Source organism: Amblyomma americanum, chromosome 5 (genome assembly GCF_052857255.1).
Source record: "Amblyomma americanum isolate KBUSLIRL-KWMA chromosome 5, ASM5285725v1, whole genome shotgun sequence".
NCBI lineage: Eukaryota > Metazoa > Arthropoda > Arachnida > Ixodida > Ixodidae > Amblyomma > Amblyomma americanum.
Window position 1 is genome coordinate 106,173,914 of NC_135501.1, and position 19,909 is coordinate 106,193,822.

Sequence of the window (19,909 nt, forward strand, 5' to 3'; positions counted from 1 at the left end):
CTAACTTTTATAAGCTAGTGGAAGAGACCACTCAGAAGGTGACCATTGCGGTCAACAATAACATTAAAACATGGATGAATGAGACTGGCCCGCGCCTTGGCCGCCGGCCTAGCCCACTAAAGGACGTTAGCCGTCCACCAAAATTTTCCAGGAGTATTGAACTGAGCGAAATTGCCGAAGATTCCGTGCAGTCCCTCCCAGTTCAGGACCTGGGAGCCGTAGCTGCGGAGTCTAGCCCAGCTCAAACCCAAATTCAACATGGCAGTTGGAACTAGGCCCACCCACCCCCAAAACATCAGGCTTTCTCCGTCGTGCAATTGAACTGCCGCGGTTTCAGAAAACATAAAAACGAGCCCACTTGAGATTACATGTCGGCACTTTTGAGCATACGTCAGCATTAGTCGCACTCCAGGAACCTGGGGCGGCGGTGAAGCTGTCAGGTTACAACACTTTCCAATGGGACCCGTCCACCTGTCTTCTTGTCCATAAAGGCTTTACCGCGCAGGAGGTCGATCTCCAACTAAATCTACCCTATTCGTAAGTGATGGCGACAGTCCTCCCCCTGCGTCGTACTGACCCACCCGTCCACATCTTAAATATATACTTCCCCCCTAAACTTAAGAACATTAAGTTCTCGGACATTTTTTGTAAAGCACTAAAGATAGCAGGTCGCGAGTTCCTTCTGATTGTGGGTGATTTCAACGCCCCCAGTCGCTTGTGGGGCTATCGCAAGGAAGAGTCGCGTGGCAGAAAGCTTGCGGAACTAATTTCCATGCTGGGCATTACTCTTCATACTGACCCTGTCTATCCAACACGTGTGGGTAACTCCTTAACTCGAGACACCTGTCCCGATCTCACCCTCACCCGCAACATAAGACACGCAGACTGGGTCAACACCGAGGACACACTTGGCAGTGACCACTGCATTATCAACACTATCATTTGCACTCGCCCCTTATACCGCTTTATAGCGCACGCCCACCAACCAGACTGGACGGCTTTCCGGCAATCGCTGCCCCTGTACAGTCTGCTCCAGAACGACTATTCTTCCTGGGCCCACACCCTCCTCCGAACGCTACACAAACACGAGAAGCAAATACAACTCACTGATAAGGTGACGCATGTGAACAACCATCTCCTTCATCTTTGGGAAGCAGGGCGCAGTCTCACTAAGAGGTGGCGCCGCCAGAAACATAACAGGAAACTCCGCTTGCGGATTCTCGACCTCACCCAGAAGGCGGCTGAGTATGCTGCCCAGCTCGCCAATTCAAACTGGGTGGATCGCTGTAACTCTGTTGCTAGACAAATGTCTAGTCGCAACACTTGGAAGCTATTCCGCGGCCTCATAGATCCAACTCATACCAGCGCAGAAACACAAACATCTGCAACGAGCGATTCACAATTTCAAAGGTAATACGGACCAACTTGCAGACTTTACGGGATCAGTATCTGTGTCAAGTCCAAGACCCTTGTTGGCAGGAATATCTCTATGCAGGCAGAGATAATCCGGATCTGGATCATCCGTTCCAGCTCCACAATCTGCGGGCGGCTCTTACTAAAATGAGACGGGGTACTGCACCGGGCAGGGACAAGGTTACGGTCAAAGCTTTTGGCCAACCTTCCTGAGCCGGCGTATGAGGTCCTGCTAGAATACATCAACGCAATCTGGAAAAACGATACACCCCTCCCCCTAGAATGGTAAACGGCTCTTGTCACCTTCATCCCAAAGGCAGCAAACCCATCAATACCGATCATCTCCGACCTATCTTTTAACGTCTTGTGTGGGCAAGCTTATGGAGGCCATGGTTCGAGATCGCCTCTCTCAATATCTGTAGGCCCGTAACACTTTCGCAGACACGATGTTTGGATTCCGGCCTCACTAGACGGCACCAGACATTTTGCTTCATCTCAGCCGCGAGGTACTCACGCCTGTCGAGCACCTTCATAATGACAAGGTGGTTCTCGCCTTGGATTTGAAAGGTGCCTTCGACAACGTGAAACACAGCATCATTCTCTCTCACCTCAGCGGGACACACTGTGGACACAACACTTTTAATTACATTCAACATTTCCTAATGGACCGCGAAGCCATTATCCGCATTCAGGACAAGGAGCACGGTCCTTACACTATGGGTACACGGGGCACACCACAAGGCGCAGTGCTGTCTCCACTACTCTTTAATCTCGCAATGCTCCATCTCCCTGCCCAACTGGCTGAGGTTGAAGGGGTACAGCATGCGCTGTATGCCGACATCACCATTTGGGCAACAGAGGGCAACATTGGTCAACTGTAAGACCGCCTGCAAACAGCCGCGGGCGTAGTGGAACGCTACGCTATGTACTGTGGTCTTCAGTGTTCTCCTCAAAAATCAGAATTCGTACATCTCCGCCCCTCGCAGAAATGCAAGACTCCAATACTTCTCTCTCTGGCTAGCGGACCTATACATGAAGCCACTGAGATTAGAGTCCTCGGACCATTTTTTCACTAGAACCGTCGCGCTGACACAACCACAGCCAAGCTTCGCAAGGTTGGCGATCAAGTGGGCCGCATGGTCCGCCGCGCCTCCAACAAGCGTGCGGACCTCAGAAGTGGGGATGCGATGCAACTCGCCCATGCTTTTGTGACGAGTCTAATTCTATATTCGACTCCATACCTGCACTTGCGCAAGCATGAAGAAGACATCTTGGAGGTTACTCTTCGCAAGATGATCAAAAGGGCACTCGACCTCCCGATCACTACCTCCAATGCGAGGTTCCTTGCACTGGGGGTGGTGGACACCTATCGGGAGCTGCGCGAGGCTCACCTCACTAATAAATACACGCATCTTGCCCAGACCGTGTCCGGTCGTCGCCTCCTGGGCCGGCTACATATACAACATGACCATCACATTGAGGAAAGGGTACGAGTGCCAGAACTATAGAGAGGCGCCCTCCGTGTTCGACCCCTTCCTACCAAAATGGCAAGATAGAACTACAGTGGATGGCGTCAGGCGCGGGCGAATGCCCTGCACCGCCATTATGGCTCCAAATACAGCGTTTTCTATGTAGACGTTGCGGACCCACATAATTCCAAGGGAGGATGGTACACGGCCGCAGTCGTTCACGAGGGAATACAGGTGAACGGTCTCCAATTTAAGGCACTTAGCACAACCCACGCGGAGGAGGTAGCAATCGCCCTAGCAGCCTCCGACGCTCAATCTAAATTGATCATATCTGACTCGCGAGGGGCTTTCCAGAACTATGAACAGGGCTGGAAAACGCCAACAGCGCAACGAATACTTCAGAGAGCAGCTCGGGATCAGGACCCCACGACCCGATTTCTCATTTGGACTCCAGGCCACCAGGGCCTACCAGGCAATGAGGCCGCCAACTAGGTTGCCCGCGCACTCACTAACCGGGCCCCCAACGTAGACCCTACCGATCTAGACCAGGACTCCTATCCTCTGTGAACTTTCAAAGATATCTCCGCTTATTACCGGGACTCGGACCGTCCGTGCCCGGCTCCTCTCAACGGGCTAGAAAAACCGGACGAGAGAATACTGCTTAGACTTTTTACTAACACTCTACTGTGCCCGGCAGTGCTCAAACATTTCAACACTTCTTTCTCTGGCCTCTGCTCTTTCTCTGGAGAGGTGGCTGACACGTTCCACATGGTCTGGGCATGCCAACACAATCCTTCTCTTCCGCCCCTAACCCCTTCCCCTACCCGAGAGGACTGGGAGGCGGCCCTGCTCAGCTGCCTGGACCTACCGGCCCCACAAGCCCTAGTTCAGCGAGCTCGAGTGGCGACCCAGACCAATGGGGTCCCTGAATAAGGGACTCCACCTAGCACTGTAAGGGGAGCAGCCCACTACGGATTGCTCCCAACGCAACCTCTGCAATTTTCAAATAAATGCTTTCACCACCACCACCGTCGACTGTCTTTTTCACACACTCACACACACCGAAGCTTTCTCCCCTCGCCCTTGCCTGTCACTGTCCGCGTCCAGAGCCCATATGTGCACCTCGGCCGCCACCTCTGTGCTCAGAGAGAGGATACGAGCAATGGCTTGTACTTGCTGAGTAGTCCGTGGTGTTGACCCAGTGGCTACCCTTTGTGTCGTAGCCAATAAAGAACTCCGTGACTGTGAACCATTATAGCGAACGGTCCGCCTCACATGCGCACCAGACAAACTTTATTTTATTCACGCTTGCATAGCACAAGTCCTCCTCAGCCTCAGTATTGAAAAAAGAAAATTCTTTTGGGTCGCCACCCCCCCCCCCCTTCGAAAAAAAATCCTGGCTACATGCCTGGTTAGGTGATTGGACAGTGATGCCAAGTACTTTCTCCTTTCTAAGCTTCGTTACAACTCTTTTCAACTATCTTTCTTTGTCATAAGTTCACTGGTCATTGATCATGATCAAAAAAACATGGGCATCGCTCTCGGCCCAGACGCTTGGATACTGATCCGGCATGCCCGAGTTCGAACCAGACCGCGGCGGCCGCGTATATCTAGATGGAGGCGAAACGCAAAGCCACCCGTGGACAGTGCGATGTCAGTGTATGTTAAATGTCCCCAGGTGGTCGAAATTATTCCGGAGCCCTCTAGTACGGCACCTCTTCCTTTTTTCTCGCAGTCCCACCTTTATCTCTCCCCTTAAGGCGCGGTTCAGGTGTCCGCCTATAAATGAGACACGATACTGCGCCATTTGCCTTCCTCAAGAACCATATTTTTGTTGACATCGCATTTCATCGGCCACCAGGGTATGCAGTGCATTTTTAATAGGTAAGCACCCCGAATCGCATGCGCATTCGACAGGGTGACAAAATATCTTAGTTTCGCGAGATGTCCTCTCACTGAGTGTTTATCCGGCACACAAATAAGCCAACATGCGCACAGTGTATAAACGCTCACAAATGCGATGCCAAAAAATGTATCTTCCAACAAGACATTCGGGCGTGCAACCCGTCACATATTCGATTAAAGCACAAAGAGTGGCATCACTAACCCTACAAGTCTGTGACATCCGACGGCACAAGTTCATTTGTTCACGCTAGAAGGGCATTCAGGGTCGCTGATCTCCCGAATGTCATTTTCCCTTTTACTTCTTTCGGTCACTGCAAGAGGATGGTTTGGTCCAGATCACCTTCTTGGCCCTCTCGTTTCATGACTACGGCTTCCTTTCATGGGCAGGAAAGAGACTGGCCTTGGCAACAGGGGCAGTGTTCTCGTGGGTGAGCTTCCTGGCATTGAAACTGACCGCAGTCGTATCCGCGGAGGACGATCCTTTGACTCCCCTCGGCGGTCTCTTCGGACACTTCCTCGATTCTGCGCCATCTTGCAATTCTTGAGCTCTACGAGAATTTCGGGGCAGCCTTCCTCCGTCGCTGAAGCATGTCTCCGCCTCTTTCTTTTGCCTCCTCGCTGCGAGTCCGTTTCATTTATCTGAAGTTCTTGCAGACTTCGAACCGCTTGGATTTCATCCAGATTTAGTGTCGCGTTTCTCGGGAATTGCGAACCTCCCGCATCCATCGCAGTGCCGTCGGCCGCTGGTCTTCCCATCAGTAAGATAAGTGGCGCTTTTCGACGCTACTGAAACGCTTGTTTGTTCCCTTGAGCGGTCAATCTCAACAGCACCAGCCTGCCAGCAAGTTTTCCGTAAGCGCATCGTGACTTATGAAATGGTAGCTATTGGGTGGGCGTGCAAGCGTCTGTGAGGTCAAAGCAGTTGTGACGAGCTGCTGGCCAGGGAGTCGACTGCAGAAATGGGACACATTAGTGAAGCTGCGGCTTCCTCCTTCGGTCAGATATGTAGACCCTCTTGAGAGCTCCGTGAAGGCGTCGGCAAGGGCCAGTACGGTGGAGGCTTCCAGCCCTGACACTGTCCAAGAGGCCACAGAGCCGCGGTAGCAGGAAGGAGACTTAATAACCCGCGCGTCTAAGGGGCCATTAGGGCGATTTCTTCTTCTTCTTCTTCTTCTTCTTCTTCTTCTTCTTCTTCTTCTTCTTCTTCTTCTTCTTCTTCTTCTTCTTCTTCTTCTTCTTCTTCTTCTTCTTCTTCTTCTTCTTCTTCTTCTTCTTCTTCTTCTTCTTCTTCTTCTTCTTCTCCTTCTTCTTCTTCTTCTTCTTCTTCTTCTTCTTCTTCTTCTTCACCCCAGGTATATATGGCTCTGTGCTCCTTTCTTCTTCTTTTACATCTTTTGCCCGTACTACTCTTCTGCTTCTAGCAGAACAACACGTGCGCGCAGTCATGCATTTTGCATCGTCATTGCGCATATGTGATGCAAGAGTGTATTGTAGATCACGTTGTAAATGTGCTAAGCACTTCAGGAACATCGCAAAAAAAAACAATTTTAGCAGTAAAATATTAAGAGATGTTTAAAAGGCTTTGCGCCACGAGCTAAAAAGACAATCTTTCTTTTTGGATAATGGCAAGATGATTGGACAACGATGCCAAATATTTTCCCCTGTCCGAGCTTCATTACAACTCAACTATCTTTCTTTGTCGGAAGTTCACGGGTGAGTGACCATGGCCAAAAAAATGAGGCTTCCACTTTTCAATTTTCTTTTTTTTTTCAAATCTGCTTAAGAGCAGAAATGCAAAAGATTTTCTCTTTCCTCTCTTTATCTGTCCACTTTTTATACTCTTTATGTTTTGAATTTTTGTTGTTTTATCTGGTTACTGTTTTCAATCATTAATTTACTTAATTGTTGATATTTTTTGAATGGATGACTATTGTTGTTGCAGTACTATGATGTCGCGCGCGAGCTTGGGCGCACGGGGTGCCGTTCCCCGTGCCGTGATAACAGTAAAAAAACAGTGCACAATGGCGGCGAAATGATAAAAATCAAACTAGCCATTAGACAAGCTCGAGTTTACATCCTTGAGAAATAGTGATGAAGCGAGGTTCATAAGACAGTGCCAATTCGCGTCGTTATTAGAAATACCCTATGAAGCCTGCGCGAGCGCTGCAAAGAGGACGCTGGCTGCAGCGCGAAAGTCTCATTCCCTCTTTCGCATTGTAAAAGTTCGAAAACTTTCCTCTTTTCATAACCTTTGATTTTAATGGTAACAAACTTTTGAACACTTGGTTCATTAAACTGATTAGCACAGTTTTTGTTGCGTCTGCTCTCCGACTATTCCCTAAGAATGATCATCAAATCCAACTTTGAATAACGAAAGTGCCCAACAACACTCTTCAACTTTGTGAGGCTCTTTTTTCCCCGCTTGTACGCCTTGTCAACTGTGTCAACAGCCACCAAAATGCAATGTGCTCTCTCCTCACGGCTCACCTTGTCGGCAGTTCTGTGAACTGAAGCAAGGATTTCATGCTTGGGAACAGTTACCTCAAGGCCAAACTTCGGGCCTTTTTCTAGAACCCGCTGAACTTCGCTTGGTACAGAACTATCCCCCAAGAACGTAACTGGAACCTTGCCTACCTGCTTCTTGGACTTCTTCGGAAGGTCTTGAAGTTGCTTCTGCCACAACCACTCTGTCAATATGGTTGCATTGCCTTGAAAGTCTCGCAGCATCTTGAAGCCTGCCAAACCACCTCCTCGCGAGTTCAGGCACAGCAACCGGAGCCAGTCCTGAGGAAGACCAACTTGTCTCCAACACTCTGCTTTTACGATTTTTACTATCCGCTTCCAGTGGCCTGTGGACGGACCAACCACACCGAACATGCCGGCGACATGAGGAGGACACCAGTGTTTCCGTAGGCAGTATTTGAAGAGTCGAGCTCGGCACGTCGTGGTTGCAATAAGGGTTGCACATAGCGCACATTGCTCATTGCGGGGTGATTTGTGCGGTGCTAATTCGGCTTTTTCTGTGGACATTGAGGAACTTTTTTTCTCGGTGCCGCACGACGAACTGTTTATTGCGGTGAGGGAGTGCATTGAAGAGGAGGCACCGGTGTCCATTCAAAATTCTTGTGGTGTCAGCATTGATTCTTTTTTGGAACTCCTGTCTATGTACCTAAATTCCACGATTGTTAACCATAGACAGCATTTCTACATTCAGAAACGTGGAATTTGTATTGGGTCAAGTGTCGCCCCTGTGCTTTGCGAAATTTTTCTGGCTAAGTTTGGACGATTGCTTCAGTCTCAGTTGAGTGACGAGCACATTGTGCGTATTTTTAGATATGTCAATGATTTTCTTGTTGTCCTCAAACTTTCTCCTAGAGATGACTTGGTTTTAGTAGCAGACTCGATCCTAACTCGTTTCAAAGGAATCATGACTTCATTGAACTTTTCCATTGAACTACCGGCTCATGATTCCATTCAGTTTTTAGATATTCACCTGTATTTTAATACTGGTGGACAAATTTGCTGGGCTTACGAACCTCGATCCAAAAAAGCGCTTCTGCCTTACGACTCTTCCCATTCGAAGCTCATAAAGCGAGGCATAGCAGCTACATGTTTTAGGTCAGCACTTCTGAAGTCATGCCCTCACAGAGTGGGAAGAAGTTTTGACATTCAGGTCGAGAGACTTAAGGAAGCAGGCTTCCCTGCCGATGTCCTTGTGGCAGCTGCAGATGCTCTCAGAAAGAAACTGCTAAAAAAAAAAACAAGAGCTCCTGTTACGTCCTATCACACCAGGTTACCAAAAGAATAGGAAGTTTGAAGTTATGCCATATGTACACAGGCTCTCCCACAACTTGAAGAGAGTGGCAGCGAAATTTGGGGTTGACGTGTTTTCTACGCCCCTCAAGCTGGCGATGCTATGTGCTTTAGCAGATCGAGAGAGGGAAAGAGAACCACATTGCGGCACAAAACAGAGAAAACCATACGCCTCATGCGCAACAGATATTGTTTATCAGTTCCCTCTCCGATGTGGGTCTGTGTACGTTGGGCTGGGTGAATATGCCTCTTCACTTCGCCAAAAAACTGGAGAATACGTACCAGTGCATTGCAAGAAGTGCAATGGTTGTTTTCCCTTGCTTAATAGTACTAAGATTGTAGGGCGTGGTAAAACCCAATTGGCTAGGGAAATCTTGGAAGCCCAGGAAATTTCGAAATGTAGTGAAGGCACGTGCATTAGTACCCCATCTGTGTATCTGATGGAGAAGGAATTGAAGTTTTTAAAACGCACTTGAGTTTTCTTAGCACCTTTTATTATCTATCGCTCTTTCTCTTTTCTCCTTTTTTATCTTTTTCCACATGTTTTAAGATTATCAGTTTGTTTTTACCTTGTTTTATGTTATGCAAATGCGTGTTGTTGCTCTGCGATGGGGTGTGGTTTACTGTCGCATTTCATTCATTTCAGTTGTAAGTGTAGCAACCGTCCTGTCTTCTCCCTTCTACGTCCCGTCCATATGCTACGTTTTTGCTTATAATATGTCTGACCAACTGGCCCCTCAGTATACTCTGTTAATCGCGTAATACCATGTTGTCACAACCTAAACCGAAATGGCTAGAGGAAGTGTCGAGTCACGCATTAATCACGCAAATATTTATTGCAGACAAATGCGCCCGCACAGCCGGCAGGAAATATAAAGAAATGACGCTCCCGAAGATACATCTGCACTGCACACCGATGTTTTCACACAAATTACACAGTGTCGCCGGCCACTCGTAACCCGAGCACCCATCATCACAAAATGTACTGAATGGAGCACCATTGCGCAGAAGGATGGAGGCGTTGCTTTTGTCGCCGCAGAAACTATATATAGCCCGACGGCTGTGCAGCCAATATCGTGTCACGTCGCACACACGGCAGCTCTCGAGCACAGTGCCCCCACGAATTGCGGCCAAAATGGTAATGAATACGTAGCAGAAACAACGTCGTATGATCGCTTCGGTCGCGACCACTGCAACCATCGCAACGAATGCTATTAGCTGCACAACGCCACGATCATTTCAGCATTCAGAAAGCACGGCGTCCGTAGTCAGCTTTCACAGGTGCACAGTTCGTTGCCGTGACGTAAAAGCACTCGCTCCGATCGCAATCACTTTCACGTACTAAGCGGACACTTAATTGTCACAGTGCTATGCAGCTCATGCATGCACATGAAATTCACCGTGATCAGCTGTTACTCGCCGCTGTCCGTGATGATCCTCGCAGGAATTAGGAAAGCTTGCAACAACCACAAACAGCTCCATATAAACACTTTGTGACACCGCCCACGCGTAGGTCTTCCTTCGGTTTGAAGAGGCGCTCCGTCAGCTCCATTAGAGTAGATGATTACAGAATTAAACTAGTGGAACTGTCGCTCGCCACTGCTGCGCGCGGCGAAGTTCGCAGTCGCTCTGAACATGTGGCCATACAATATGCTTCGCGACAGCTGCCACCACCTATAGGCCTCGCTCCCCAATTCATTCGACGGACGGCCATCTTGCCTCGGCAGAAGCGATGTGGAGAGGCTCGAGACGTCACCGAAGTCCCGTAAAAAGCAGCCAATAGCTGCAGTCCAGTCGCCGGCCGGACCCGCTCATCCGCACGAAAGTTGAAGTTGACCAACTCTCCATCCGGTCGCGGACGGGGCGGACGCCTATTGTCTTGACTGAGCGGTCCGTCGTCCGCTCGCCGTGCGGAATCCGCGAAAAAAGCGATCGTACAACGGCACTTAACTGTGCCCTATAAACCGTAAGACGACTCGGTTACGCCATGATGCCGGCATATGTGCGTGTGAAAGCATTATCTTATGCGAATGAGAGATGAGGTTGTGAAAACGTCATTTTTAGACAACTTTCCTGTTTCTTTAATGCGAGAGCATTATATGGCTCATCAACACGAAAATCCGACGTCGCCAAAAGAGTAGCGGCGTTACAGTGTGACGTCATCAAAGGCGGGAAAATACGGAATGTTAACCGGTAATGGTAAGTGCTGGTTCTTAAAACTGCTACAACTACAAAGAAATAGAATGGAATTGAAATAGATATAAGTTAGAATTCGAATATATATGGAATAGAATTAGAATAGAATTAAAATAGCATTGGAATAGAACTGAGATAGTATCGGAATATAATTGGGAAAGAATTGCAATGTTTTCGCACTACGCGCACATAAGTTCCGTAAGTGCGCCGGGTAATTATTATTTTCGACAAACAGAGCATTTAACAATTCAAAGCCCACTCCCTGTTCTAATTTAAGCTCCTACAAAAATGCGATTGAAGCCATAGAGTCTTCGAGAATATTGCTTTTGTCAAGAGAGCTAAACGTTCGTCATTTCCATAACGGCCATTGTTTTATCTTTGAATGGTTCTAGAACAAATGTTATGCGAGACGTCGAAACTCCGCTGCCTTCGACGTGTGCGAGAGATCACCTAGAGCCTAAATTCTGTGAAAAAAACGGCACCTTCTGGGTGTGATGAGTTTTACGAAAACAAAAACGTGTCTTTTCCCATCAAACTGCCAGAGGCCGCAAGATTTAGCGGCGCTAGCTATGAGTCGTCCCAGATTCCAGAGAATGGACTCGTAGCCGTCCTGTGAGTTTGTTTTTGTCGTTTTAGCCTTTGTGCTTGCACTGGCCAAGTGTTGAAATTGACCATGGTTATGGATTAAAATTTGTCACTCTCGCTGACCCACAGATGTTGCGAATTAGAGAACTAGACTGCCTTCATGCGCCAAGCCAATGATGTTCGTAATTAGGGCTATCCCAGTAGAAGGGTCTGAATAAATTGTGACCACCTGGTGTTCTTTCTTGTGAACACGAATATTTGAACACAGAAGTGTATCATGGCAAGGAAATGTGTGCAGAGGCGCTGAGCATGCCAACAAATTAGTAAATTGGAGTAGAGGAGATGTAGACCAAACGATAGATTGGGCATTCTCTTTAGCTTACGCTGCATGCACTAATTTTGACGCCCGATGCTGCCGTTATAGCCAAAATGCGGCGACAAGCCTGATGCCTATATCATTTGGCATCCGCAAAAATAGAAGTGGTTTATTTCGCTTAGCAGTGAAGAAGCCCGCAATGTGATCGATCCTATACAAAGCGACGCTTCTGAATTTTTTTCCTACCGTACGCTTTGGCGCATTCAAAATGAAAATTGGTTTTGGGGAAAGGAAATGGCCCAGTATCTCTCTCGCACCTCGGCGGACCCCGGAACCACGGCCTAAGGAAGTGATAAAGGATGGAGTGAGAGAAGAAAGGAAGAAAGAGTTCAATCTAAACATTTTAGAAGGAAATGCCCGCAGCGGTCCTGTGCATCACGGAAGTATGAAGAAATTATGGCCAATGCTTCGAAGCATCTGCTTGAGAAAAAACTTAGAACCCATGCGTATTGATGCTTTCGTCTGTGTAAGTGTTCTAGGCACGGCATTCGGCTTGAGCGCTGCCGTGGTGCTGGATCTCAGATCAGAAGTACAGAATTGGTTCCTCGAATCAATTTGATACAGTGACAGTCTGTTTGCGCTCATGTACTTGTTTGGTAATTCCCCCAGTATATGTGCTGTGATGTCGCTCTCTTGGGAATGCCGGTGATGGCGGCCTCGGAACATGGCTGTTACGTCGGTATCAAATTTCTCAGAACTATACTTCGGATAGCTTCGAGATACGAAAGGGAAGGAATGATCTGTTCGGACATTTTAAAAATGAAGATTCAGCACTGCGCATGTTCATGCTCATGAGCGACAGGTAACGTTACCGATAAACAACGCTGCGCCTCCATTAATGAAATCCCAAACCTAAACCTCAAGATCGCCTACTCAAACACCGGTGTTCATTCAGTTAGGAGTCGATTTATAACTGCTTTTAGATACGTATGTGTGACTATTCTCTGTGGAAGTCATCGACCATTGCCAAGCATGTTCGATGACTAAGGTAGACAAAGCAGGACTCTGTGCCTATAAATGAGTGTGAAAAAATCTAGAATAATGTTCGAAAGTCTCGGAAGAACACACCAGTTTTCTATAGGTAGTGAGACACTGTATATAGTCGTGGAATACATCTGCTTAGGGCAGGCGGTAACCGCTCACCCGGACCACGAGAATGAAATGACTATAGTCGAATACAACTCAAGAACGAAGCGGCTTTTCCCCATTAAAGGACCTCCTTCCAACCAATGGTGTCGGCCGATTCTCATCACCCTTCTAGCATGACAATGCAGGGAGTGGCGATTGAAAGCGTACAGTCTCCTACCTCCATGGTTGCGGATAGTCCCCTCGGTGCATTGTCACACCGCTCCCTACATGGTGGAGGGCATTGGCAGACACTCTCTGGTCAAGACTGCCACGTGCCGTACCAGTATCCTTCAAGAAGCAAGTATACAGCAGCTGTATTCTACCAGTACTGAACTATCTTGCCAGTCACACTGGATAGACACAAGACCTTTGAGAAATCGACGCGTACGTTTATGTGGTCCTGGTCCAGAAAGGACTTATTCCAGAAAGGACGCCGCGTCACCGCCATCGGCGTAACTAAGCCAAACCATAAATATATAAATGAATGAAAAAATTGTAATGGGACCGACAGGCAGGAGTTCAAGCAGCGCAGAGAACAGGTAAACGAAGGGCAGCTGTGATTCTTGAATGACGCCTGTTCGTCGTGCCGCCCTCCGACCAACGCCCACCGACCTGCGGTTCGAATAAACACCTTTACACTTGGTCGAGGTGCCTCGGTTCTCGTCCCGGTCCTCATCCTGGAACTTCGAAGCGGAACGCTTCTCGTTCCCGCAACCATACCAGAAGGTCCGAGAGCACCATCACAGCCCATCCCTACCACCGTCCTCTGTTCCGGGGTGCAGCGCCAGCGTGACCCTTCTTCATTTAGTCGCACCGACGACCAGGACGTCGACGATTGGCTGGCTTTCTACGAGCGAGTCAGCACTTACAATCGGTGGGACGATTCCGTTAAACTTAGCAACGTCCTCTTCTACCTAACGGACGTTGCCAACCTCTGGTTTCGCAACCATGAGGCCGACCTTCCCACCTGGTCTTCCTTTAAAACGAGCTTCGCCGACGTTTTTGGCCGCCCCGTCGCCCGGAAACTACGCGCCGAGCAACGCCTTCGAGCTCGAGCTCAGCTCCCTGCCGAGACATTCACTAGTTACATCGAAGATATCGTTGACTTGTGCAAGCGTGTCAACCCGTCCATGACCGAAGCTGATAAAGTCAACCACATCCTTAAAGGGATCGCCGATGACGCTTTTCAGATGCTCCTGGCGAAGAACCCCAGCTCCGTCGCTACCGTCATCCAGCTGTGCCAAAGTTACGACGAACTCCGAAAGCAACGTGCAACTACGCGGCAGTCCGGTGCGCCTGCAGAGGGTCTCGCTGGCATGGCCCTTGGTGGCTCGTCTTCTGAGCAGTTCCTGTTCATGCAGCAGGTTATTAAAGACTTCGTCCACGAAGAAGTCGCTCGCCAGCTTTCTCTGCTGCATCACATTCCCGACCCCGTCTGCCCTCCGCCCGACATGGCGCCATCCCTCGCGCCCACTATCCGCCGTGCTATTCAAGAGCAGGTTACTGCAGTTCTGCAACCTAGCTACCCACCTCCCCCTGTGGCAGCGCCGCCCACCTATGCTGAAGCAGTCGCCAGTCCACGGCGCTCGCCCACCGCTGCCGCCTACCGTAGCAGCCCGGCCTTTTATGCTCCGCCACCGGTGGAATCGAACTATTCTGTCACAGCAAAAGAATGTCTTGCCATCGTTTGGGCGATTGCCAAGTTCCGACCTTACATTTGCGGCCCCCTTCTATGTCGTCACAGACCATCATGCCCTCTGCTGGCTATCCTCCCTCAAAGATCCTTCTGGCCGACTCGCCCGCTGGGCTTTACGTCTCCAAGAATTTGATATTCACATCATTTATCGTTCTGGCCGGAAGCACTCGGACGCCGACGCCCTTTCTCGTTCACCGCTCCCATGCGATTCAGCCTCTGCCCTCGTCTGTGCTTACGATTTCTCGCCGTTCGACGTCTATGATATGCTCTCCGAACAACTGAAGGATCCTTGGATCCCCTCGCTGCTCACCCTCCTGCACAATTCCTCGCCGCATTCTTCCTCCCGGACCCTTCGCCGCCAAGCCCACCACTTCGCCGTTCGCGATGGCCTCCTATAGCGCCGTAACTACCTCTCCGACGGGCGGAAATGGCTGTTGGTGATCCCTCGACACCTCCGTGCTGCCATCTGCGCCTCCTTCCACGCCCCTCCACAATGCGGCCACGCTGGTGTACTGAAAACATATGCTCGCCTTCGTCTGCTATATTACTGGCGAGGTATGTACCACTACATACGGCAGTACATTCGGTCGTGCACCGCCTGCCAACGTCGCAAGAAACCTCCTCACCCCACCGCCACTCCTTTGCAGCCGTTACCTTGCCCTGGCCGTCCCTTTGACCACGTCGGCATTGATCTTTATGGCCCGCTTCCAACTACATCGGCTAACAATCGCTGGGTCATCGTGGCCGTTGACCACCTAACACGTTACGTTGAAACGTCGGCTCTCAAATCTGCTACCGCAAACGATGTCGCTCACTTATTCTACACAGTCTTGTTCTTCGTCACGGCGCCCTTAAAGAACTGCTAATTGACTGCGGCCGTATTTTTCTCTCGGACGCCGTCGAGGCTCTGCTAAAGCATTCCCAAATCGTTCATCGCTGCACCAGCGCCTATCACCCCCACACCAACGGCATGACTGAGCGGTTCAATCGCACACTCAGTGACATGCTCGCCATGTACGTTGACACCGCCCACTCCAACTGGGACCAAGTGCTTCCTTTCGTCACGTACGCGTATAATACAGCTACGCAGACAAAGACGGGGTTTTCTCCTTTCTCTTATATGGCCGGGAGCCTACATCCACCATGGACACCATCCTTCCTTATCGCCCTGACCCTTCCGAGACCACCTTACTCTCCGAAGCTCACCTGTATGCCGAAGAATGCCGGCAACTTGCCCGCTCTTTCACCACACAGCTCCAATGGCATCAGAAGCGCCGTCGGGATTCCTCGGACCCTCCAGCGTCATACCCATCTGGCGCCCTTGTTTGGCTCTGGGTACCTTCCTTCACTCCCGGCCTCGCCACAAAACTGCTTTCTCGCTATCACGGACCTTACCGCGTGGTGCAACAAACTTCTCCCGTGAATTACATCGTTGAGCCGCTCGCCCCCTCTGCAGACCACCGTCGCCGGGGGCGCGAAACTGTGCACGTCGAGCGCCTCAAGCCTTATGATTCACCCATGCTTTCCTCCCCGTAAGTCGCCAGGATGGCTCCTTTTTGGCGAGGAGGTAACTGTAATGGGACCGACAGGCAGGAGTTCAAGCAGCGCAGAGAAGAGGTAGACGAAGGGCAGGTGTGATTCTCGAGTGACGCCTGTTCGTCGTTCCGCCCTCCGACCTGCGGTTCGAATAAACACCTTTACAAAACAAATAGCAGCAAACATTGCCGCGACTGGGAATGGAACCCGTGGTGCCGCGAACCGATCAGCTTTGCTGGCCACTGCGCGAGAGCACTAGGCTATCGCCTTTTCTGTTTGTCTTTATTGCCTGTTTCGACAGTTTACAATAGATCACAAACGTGTTCTGCGCTACATTCTCAAACATCAAGAGCGGACATGCGTTTCACTCACGTGAGAAAAAACTGTTTCAAGGAACACAACTCTCCCATCGGCCGATCACGCCTCGTGTTAAACTGCAACACACCCTGGCTCTGTGCATTGCACTTCGGCTTCTTCAACTAATACTGCATGTAAGACTAATATACACATTCTCGCGCGCTGTGCATTGCATGTCGTCGTCTTCACCAACTAATACTACTACGAAATTAATGTCGCCAGACGTGCTGACGACCCAGCAAAGCAAAACCATGAGCCTACAGAGCCTTAGACACGGACAGAGTTGCGCTCAAATTTCGCATTAGGGAGAATAGTAATCGCCCTTAGAATTTTTTTTTTTTTGCAGGACCGTTTCTTTTGGTGTGTGTATTGCAACTTAAGACAGAATTAGGGGGTCTTAGGAGGCTTGTGTTATCTGTAGCACCTGGCCAGCTACGGTTTCCTTGGACGCGAGAGAAACATTTTTTTTTAATGCGAGATCATTACATGGGCCACGACGGCGAACTGACCGACGTTGGCGTCTCTGTGAAGCCTCGACCTGCAGGTAGCGTACAGGGAAAGTTCGCGCTCTCCAACCCACTATAGTACTGGCTCGAACGAAACAGCGGCTATAATGAAACACCGGCTGTAACGAAACAGTGGTGCAAACAACTTGATAGAGACACTTCAGTGACAGGTGACAGTGATTGGGTCCTACTGATGATAGCGGCTTAGTGAAGTTACAAGTAGTGGTCGTGGTCGTAAACGATAGCACAAATCAAGGGAAGGTAGAAAACATTGCTCTGATTTCCTCCTCTTCAATACAATTAATTGATTCCCTCTCAATTCTTTTTTTTTTCAGAAACCACCGCATTCATTGAAATCGAGACACCGTACAGTGCCAAAACCGAAAATGTATGGTACGTTTTGTACGTGGGGTTTAACATCCTCAAGTGCAGCAGAAAATAAAATAGAATAAAATGTTTTTTTTTCCTTTATACAACAAGGTGGTAACGCGGGGCTTCTCGCAGCACACAGCACCTGAGCTATGAAAGACACCGTAGCGGAGGACTTCGTAATAATTTAGCCTGTCTGGGGTTCCCTAACCGTTTAATGCCCGAAAATATGAAGGAGTATTACTGACATCTGAGCTAGCTGGTACAGTACCTTTGAAAAAAAAACAGCGCAAAAAGACAACGGACGTAGAAATTACAGATACTACAAGCGCGTGTGGTGTGTGTTATTTCTACGTCCGTCGTCTCTTTGCGGTGTTTTTCCACAAAGAAAATATTAAGGAATTGAAGGGAACAGTTCTTTACTTCCGCTAATTAGCGACAATTAGCATTGGGGCGATTTTGTGAAGCTCGTCAGAGTTATGCAAAAGGCCAAATCCAAGGCACCGAGCCAACCCTAAGGCGGAGGGACTGTAGATGATTTCTGTACCACCAAACGGCTTCGTGTTTTCCCAGCGAGAAGGCGAGAAGTTACCGAACACTGGCTATCACACACCTTGCTCGCAGTGATGCCAAATATTTTGATAGGAAAGGGTTGGCTACCGAAAACATGTTGACATTAATATTTGTGTGCAAGCTACGTGTGCTATCAGCGTTAAATGCAACGCCAACGGTGTCAATGTAGTGCGACCACAAGAGCACGAGAATTAGCAGCTGGAGTAGCAGTATAGGAGGGATCATTATTTTCTCCAAAAAGCGATGTTCGCTCTCAAAAATGAAAATAAATTGTGCTAGTCTTGAGCCTCTCTCGGCTGAAATATCCTCGTATTTTTCTTCCCGATTTTTCTTCCCGAGCCCTAACCACTAAGCTACCGCTTAGTGGTTAGGGCGCTCGACTACAGATCCGGAGTTCCCGGGTTCGAACCCGACCGCGGCGACTGCGTTTTTATGGAGGAAAAACGCTAAGGCGCCCGTATGCTGTGCGATGTCAGTGAACGTTAAAGATACCCAGGTGGTCGAAATTATTCCGGAGCCCTCCACTACGGCACCTATTTCTTCCTTTCATCTTTCACTCCCTCCTTTATCCCTTCCCTTACGGCGCAGTTCAGGTGTCCGCCGATATGTGAGACAGATACTGCGACATTTCCTTTCCCAAAAACCAATTATTATTATTATTATTAAGTGATAATAATAATAATAATAATAATAATAATAATAATAATAATAATAATAATAATAATTGGTTTTGGGGGGAAAGGAAATGGCGCAGTATCTGTCTCACATATCGGCGGACACCTGAACTACGCCGTAAGGGAAGGGATAAAGGAGGGAGTGTCTGTTTCACTTTTTGTCTTACGCTGACAGTACTAATGAATACAGAATGTGGAAACGGTGTATTGCGACTTCATGACACTGGACATTAAACGGTTAACGTGCAGGCGCCGGTCGAATAATACGGACTAAGGTTTGGTACTGCAACTTTTGCCGTGAAATGCGTTACTGATATCGAAATGTTTCAGTTTCTTGACCTTGCGGGCAACCGCGCAACCAGCAGCTAGTTGTATAAGATCAAACACCCATCGATATTCATGAGGCAAGCTGTCAGAAGAGTTTGACCGACGAAGCGTGGTTCATATTTTTTCGTCGGCAACGTACATTAAGCAACGAATGTCAGCCACTGTCGTGGTTGTGGCGGAAATTTAGCCAGTGAAGTAAGGCGAAAAGTCCCAACTCAAAGCCAGTAGAGTACGATGATCAAACAAAGGCTTGTTCTCGTGCACCAGAACGGGATGTATACGGGCGCTTATCTGCAGAAAGAGGTACTTACTCGGTAGGCTTTGTACCCTGAAATAAAACAGAGCAGTAGCAGCCTTGAACACACCTTTAAGACGACTGCTGCCGCGCTCTTTAAGCCCACCCCGAAAAATGAGACAATGTGTCACTTAGCACTAGCACTCCGGGGAGTATTTGCTTGTTCAGCGCAGCGTAGAAGCAGCCGCCGTCGACATGGGAGAGAGTGAGCAGTGGTTCAGGAGAAAGGAAATGGCGTTAGTTTCAAAATATTGAGGGGCTTAATTTCGAACGATATGACTAGTTTCAAATATAACATATGTCCCAAGAAAGGCAGACCAACCGGCCGCATCATGAAACTTTGTGGCGTTAAATAATGAGTGTGGAACCCGCCTCTCAGTGTAAAAAAAAAAGAAATCCAGCAGGTCTTCGCACCGCTTAAGGCCATATATGCAGAAATGCAACGTGAAGACACAGTGCGACCACGGCGGCCGCGTTTAGATGGAGGTGAAACTCAAAAGGCGCCCTTGTGCTGTGCGGTGTCAGTACACGTTAAAGATCCGCAGGCGGTCGAAATTATTCGGAGCCCTCCACTACGGCACCTCTTTCTTCCTTTCTTCTATGAGTCCCTCCTTTATCTCTTCCCCTACGGCGCGGTTCGGGTGTCCACTGAGTTATGTGAGACAGATAATGCGCCATTTCACTTCCACAA